The sequence below is a fragment of the Mus musculus genome, chromosome 16 (genome assembly GCF_000001635.26).
Source record: "Mus musculus strain C57BL/6J chromosome 16, GRCm38.p6 C57BL/6J".
NCBI lineage: Eukaryota > Metazoa > Chordata > Mammalia > Rodentia > Muridae > Mus > Mus musculus.
Window position 1 is genome coordinate 49,419,270 of NC_000082.6, and position 7,130 is coordinate 49,426,399.

Below are 7,130 nucleotides of genomic sequence, written 5' to 3' on the forward strand. Positions count from 1 at the left end.
CTTGAACAGCAGCTAAGAGCTTTGGGTGTTTACCTGACACCTGTGCTCATCTGTATTGAGATCCATGGATGGAAATCAGTGGTCTCTGCCCAGGTGTCCTTAGCCTAAGCCAACTGTAGACAATGTGGGAAAAGAACATTAATTACCAAAGTAAAGTATCCCATGGATCCATGACCCTAGAGTAAATTACTTTTTAAGTTTAAATTTCTTTCTGAGGGTAATTAAAACTACATAGCTTATTTGTTGAATCTTTTCCATGAGTGAGGCACTGAGCAGAAATCCCAGGCTGTATATTTTGCTCATTTATCTTCCTGACAACCTTTGCACTAACATTATTAAATGCTGCTATACTCTGGTGAGCGTAGAGTATGACCCACTGTATGCAATCCGTGTTAGCAATTTAATTTTTCTGATTATTATTCCTTATGATTAGAAAGCAATTATCCCCAAAATCAGTAAGTACCATAGCTACGTGTGATTTCAAAATGGTATTTCATAGCACACAGATATTTATAATAAACTTTAGGCCATCAGACTATTTTCACACTATATTACCATGTGAGAAAGTAATTAAAAGTATATGAAGTAAATTCAAAAAATGCCTGCACTCATACTATTTACATACAGCCAGAAAGAAAATATTATGTTGGAGCTAAATGAGTATCTCAGTAATATTACAGTGGCTTGAAATAATTATGAACTTATATACTTATCTTCTGATATTAACTGAGCCAAACAAAATCAATCTCATTCTCTTATGAATATACTTTATTTTTAGACACAATATTAATCATCAAGTGATTATCCTATTTGAAAGGAGTATCTCTGAAAATTTGACCTTAGACAAAAAGTCGACACCTCGAAATTTCCAATTTACATACAACCCAAATTTTCATTTCAAAAATTTCTTTAAAAATGTCACAGTACATCCCATTAATTTGTATAATTAGTATATGTTAGTAATTTTTAGTTTTTTAATATTCCCACCAAATTATTTCTAAAATATATTTTAGAAAATATATATAAAAATATTTTTTAAGCAAAATAGTTTTGTTCTTCATCATTCTAAATTTTACCCTTTACACATATATATTATATATTTAACCATATATTATATATATATATATATATATATATATATATATATATATATATATATAATACAATGGTTGGTTCAATGATAATATTATTAGAAATAAATATATTTGATCCTATGATAACTAGATGAAAGGAGATAATAGTTTTTAGGGATAAAAGTCATACTTAACTTCTTGGTACCTTCTCAGTCACACATTTCTTACATAATAGGGAGGTTATTTACATGGTATGATCAAGAAAAAGGAAAGGCCATGCAGAGACTGCCCCACATAGGGATCCATCCCATCTGCAGACACCAAACCCAGACACTGTTGCTGATGTCAACAAGCACTTACTGACAGGAGCCTGGTATGGCTGTTCCCTGAGAGGATCTTCTACCAGAGCCTGACAAATACAGATGTGGATGCTCACAGCCAACCACCAGACTGAGCACAGAGACCCCAAAGGAAGAGTTAGGGGAAGATCTGAAGGAGCCGAATTGGTTTGCAACCCCACAGGAAGAACAACAATATCAACAAACCAGATCCCTCAGAGCCACGGGGGTCTAAACCACCAACTAAAGAGTACACATGGAGGGGCCTATGGCTCCAGCTGTTTATGTAGCAGAAGATTGCCTTATCTGCTATCAGTGGGAGGGGAGGGGCTTGGTCCTATAGATGCTTGATGCCCAAGCGTAGGGGGATGCTAGGGTAATGAGACAGGAGTGGGTAGGTGGGTGGGGGAGCACACTCATAGAGGCGGGGGGAAGGGTATGGAATGGGGGATTTCTGGAGAGGAAACCAGGAAGGAGGACAATATTTGGAATGTAAATAAAATAACCAATAAAAAAAGAAATTAGTTTGCAACCAACTGCCTTGCCTATGATCCACCACAATATCCAGTATGACATGATACCCCTAAGTGTATTCTCACCAGGGCACTGTGGCATTTATTAATGTTAGCTCAAAGGTTGTCAGGAAGATAAATAAGTGAAAAATACAGCCTAGGATTTTAGCTCAGTGTTAAAATATACCACGAAGGGTACAATACCAAGTATAGTAATCTTGGTGATAACCAACAACTCTCTAATCGAACTTAAGGCACACTAAATGGGGGGGGGGGGGATCATGAAACTAGGGTACTAGAAACTAGTCAACTACTTGGGATTAGTGAGGTCAGTAGATCTTTGAGGAGTGCCTGCTAACCACCATTTCACTGAACTAGAGTGATTCCTAAGTGCACTCTAAATACTTACCCTTATCTCCATAGACAAGTGGTGTGCTTACCCTTCATCAAAGAAGCTTCCTTTTGTAATAAACAGAGTAGAACAAGTGATGATAGGGTGCCTAGTCATAATTAATACATACATAACACAACTCCAACAACTACAGCCCAGGGAATATCTTAGTGAATGGGTGTTCTATTGTTGAAAAGGGATGTTATGATCACAGCCAACTCATAAACATCATTTAATTGGGACTTGCTTATACTCTCAGAGGTTTAGTCCATTTTCATCACAGTGGAAAGCATGATGGTGTAAAGGCAGGCATGGAGTTGGAGAATTAACTGAGAGTCCTGCATCTGGATCCACAGGCAGCAAGAGGAAAGACAGACACTGGGACTGACTTGGGCTTTCAAAAGCCCCAAACACACCCCCAGTGACACACTTCCACCCACAAAACCACACCTACTCCAACATGGGCATACCTCTTAATTTTTCTCAAGTAACCACTTCCTGATGACCAAGCTTTCAAATATATGAGTCTATGGGGGCCATTTTCATTTAAGCCACCACAGGGAACATCATGGAAGCAGAGATGATAAAAGCCAGATAACCAGGAAAGCTGCAGTGAGATTGTGTTTCCTAGAAATGACAGAGAAACTTCATCCTGATACCTGCCTTTAAAAGACCTGAGGAAGTACACCACTAATAGCCATGCTAACATGTAAGGGAGACTCTTACATACCCTTGCCTCTGGACAAAGAACTGCAGGCAATTATGGGATGCTAAGAACAGGAGAAATGGTCCTCTTCAAGGATAAGCCCCCTAATTGGTTATGTAACACCAAACGGCCAGCTGTGACATCATATACATACAAGTAATATTAAAAAGATATATCCAGCTTTATTTATGTGTTTAGCCATGGAGGCATGCACATGTGTGTGTGTGTAAAACAATAAGAAAATAGAGGCTATGTGACAGATGAGAGGAATTAGAAGGAAGGGTTAAATGATGCAATTATTTTAACTAAACTTTTTTTTGTGGAATTCTTAGATGGAGTTTATTTTTTATTTTTTTTCCTTTTTTCTTTTTTATTAGGTATTTTCCTCATTTACATTTTCCATGCTATCCCAAAAGTCCCCCATACCCTCCCCCCCCACTCCCCTGCCCACCCATTCCCACTTTTTGGCCCTGGCATTCCCCTGTACTGGGGCATATAAAGTTTGCAAGTCCAATGGGCCTCTCTTTCCAGTGATGGCCGACTAGGCCATCTTTTGATACATATGCAGCTAGAGTCAAGAGCTCCGGGGTACTGGTTAGTTCATAATGTTGTTCCACCTATAGGGTTGCAGATCCCTTTAGCTCCTTGGGTACTTTCTCTAGCTCCTCCATTGGGGGCCTTGTGATCCATCCAATAGCTGACTGTGAGCATCCACTTCTGTGTTTGCTAGGCCCCGGCATAGTCTCACAAGAGAGACAGCTATATCAGGGTCCTATCAGCAAAATCTTGCTAGTGTAAGCAATGGTGTCAGCGTTTGGAGGCTGATTATGGGATGGATCTCCAGAAATGGCAGTCACTACATGGTCCATCCTTTTGTCTCAGCTCCAAACTTTGTCTCTGTAACTCCTTCCATGGGTGTTTTGTTCCCAAATCTAAGAAGGGGCAAAGAGTCCACACTTAGGTCTTCCTTCTTGAGTTTCCTGCGTTTTGCAAATTGTATCTTATATTCTGGGTTTCTGGGCTAATATCCACTTATCAGTGAGTGCATATCATTTGAGTTCTTTTGTGATTGGGTTACCTCACTCAGGATAATGCCCTCCAGGTCCAACCATTTGCCTAGGAATTTCGTAAATTCATTCTTTTTAATAGCTGAGTAGTACTCCATTGTGTAAATTACCACATTTTTTTGTATCCAATCCTCTGTTGAGGGGCATCTGGGTTCTTTCCAGCTTCTGGCTATTATAAATAAGGCTGCTATGAACATAGTGGAGCATGTTTCTTTCTTACTTTTTAATGAATGTCCAGTCTTATGTGTGACTGTGCTTTTTGTGCTGCCCCTCATAAACCTTCTAACATACCTGTAAACTGATATAAAATAAATCACAGACAATCCCAGACCTAAAAGATTATCTTGTGTTGTAATTCGAGATTTATTAAACTGAAATGTACAGAAACTTGCCCTATTTTAAATATTTTATCTGGTAAGTATAGATGTGTGCTTGTATTTAGTTTTATATAAAATTATAAATATATTTTGAGATTTTATTTATTTTTATTTCGTGTTTATGAAGGTTTGTCTGAGTGTATACATCACATGCATGTAGTGCCCACAGAAGCCAGAGGAGGCTATCAGATCCCATGGGACTGAAGTTACAGTTGTGAGCTGTTCTATGGGTGATGGGAATTGAACCTGGGTCATCTGGAAAAGTAGCTGGTACCGGTAAACACTACAATCTCTCCAGCCCTGAACATAGCATAAACAACAAGAGCAACAAAAGGAAGTAGAGGAGGAGGAAAATGAAGAAGAGAAAGAAGAGCAGAGGCAGAAATTAGTTTTCCCTAAGCCCTGGAACTTCTATATAATGGAAAGTAAACCATATTCTAAACTAGACTCAATGTGTCTCCTTTTCATTCTAATCTATGGCTGATTACTAAAGGTGATTTTAATAAGCCTCAACGATATTACTCTGCTGAAGAAATGATGTTTTTTAGAGCATTCACACCTATACTAAAAGAGGTAGGAATTATTTCACTTGCCTTTTTTCTAGTTTTTTTTTCCACCTCTACTTATCAGATGACTACACACATTTGTGATCTTAAACTTTCTCTAATTATGTTACTACAGGTCTCCTAGGTTGAAATCTGTTGCAAACTAGGGTACCAATCTAGGGTACTGAGTTTGTTAGAACTGTGTGTGATATTAAATTGATATTTATCTAAGTTTGCTTTATACTGCTATGATAAACATCATGACTGAAAGCATCTTGATGAAGGGCCCTTAACACTACCACATTATATTACTTCACTGAGGGAAGTCAGGGGAGGAACCCAGGAGGCAGGAACTTGTAGGTAGAAACAGAAGCAAAGAACACTGCTAACTGGCTTACTCTGGTGGAGTTTTTATACAGACCAAGACCATCTGCCCAGTGATGTCACTGACCCAATGGGCTGAGAACTTCCTCCCTGTTTCAGAGCTGCATCTTTTTGTGCAGTGCCAATCTTGTCCCGTAAACAATATGATAAAGGTCAGTGTGAAGGGATTTGGCTGTATTGGGCACCTGGTTACCAGGGCTGCCTTCTGTTCTGCACTTGGCAAAGTAGATATTGTTGCCATCAACGACCCCTTCATTGACTTCAACTGCATGGTCTACATGTTCCAGTATAATTCCACCCATGGCAAATTCAACAGCACAGTCAAGGTTGAGAATGGGAAGTTTGTCATCAATGGGGAAGCCCATCACCATCTTCCAGGAGCGAGATCTGGCTAACATCGAATGGGGTGTTGCTGGTGCTGAGTATGTTATGGAGTCTACTGGCATCTTCACCACCATGGAGGAGGCCAGGGCCCACTTGAAGGGTGGGGCCAAAAGGGTCATCATCTCTGCCCCTTCTGCCAATGCCCCAATTTTTGTGATAGGTGTGAACCATGAGAAATATGACAACTCACTCTAGATTGTCAGCAATGCATCCTGCACCATGAACTGCTTAGCCCCCCAGTTAAGGTCATCCATGACAACTTTGGCATCCTGGAAGGGCTCATGAGCATGGTCCATGCCATCACTGCCACTCAGAAGACTGTGGATGGCCCCTCTGGAAAGCTGTGGAATGATGGCCACTGGGATGCCTAGGACATCATCCCTGCATCCACCAGTGTTGCCAAGACTGTGGGCAAGGTCATTATCCCAGAGCTGAAAGGGAAGCTCACTGGCATGGCCATCCTTGTTCCTATCCCCAGTGTATCCATTATGGATCTGACATGCTGCCTGGAGAAACCTGCCAAGTATGATGACATCAAGAAGGTAGTGAATCAGGCATTTGAGGGCCCACTGAAGGGCACCCTTGACTACACTGAAGACCAGGTTGTCTCCTGTGACCTCACTAGCAACTCCCACTCTTCCAACTTTGATGCTGGGGCTGGCATTGCTCTCAATGACAATGTTGTAAAGCTCTTTCCTGATATGACAATGAATAAGGCTACAGCAACAGGGTGGTGACCTCATGGCTTACATGGCCTCGAAGGATTAAGAAACCCTGGACCACCCACCCCAGCAAGGACACTGAGAGCAAGAGAGAGGCCCTCAGTTGATAAGGAGTCCCTGCCCTAACTTGGCCCCCAACACTGAGCATCTCCCTCACAATTTCCATCTCAGACCCCCATAATAAAAGGAGGGGCCTAGGGAGTCCTCCCTACTCTTTTGAATACCATCAATAAAGTTCACTCCACTCAAAAAGAATAAAAGAAAAAAAGAAAAAGAAAATGTCCCACACCATTGCTTATAGACCAATACAAAGCAAATGCATCCCTTCACTGAGATTTCCTCTTTACAGATGATACAAGCTCCTATCAAATGAACAAAAACAACCAGCACAATTTTGTTCCTCTTGAGCACCTTTCTTGAAATTGGTATCAGCTCTACTAATAATTGTCAAATACATAAATTCTTGTTTAGTATTGTATACAAATTTCAATGTTTTGCTTTAAAAACATATTTTCTTTTCATATGAAAGATAATTTCTTTCTTCTTTTCTTTTTTTTTCTTTTATTGAATGTTTTCTTTATTTACATTTCAAATGCCATCCCCTCTCCAGGTCTCACTTTGGGAAACCTCC

General features: G+C 40.1%; 1 pseudogene; it reads left to right on the top strand.

Annotated features, from left to right (window-relative positions):
- On the top strand, positions 5,520–6,747 carry Gm6931 (predicted gene 6931; annotated as a pseudogene).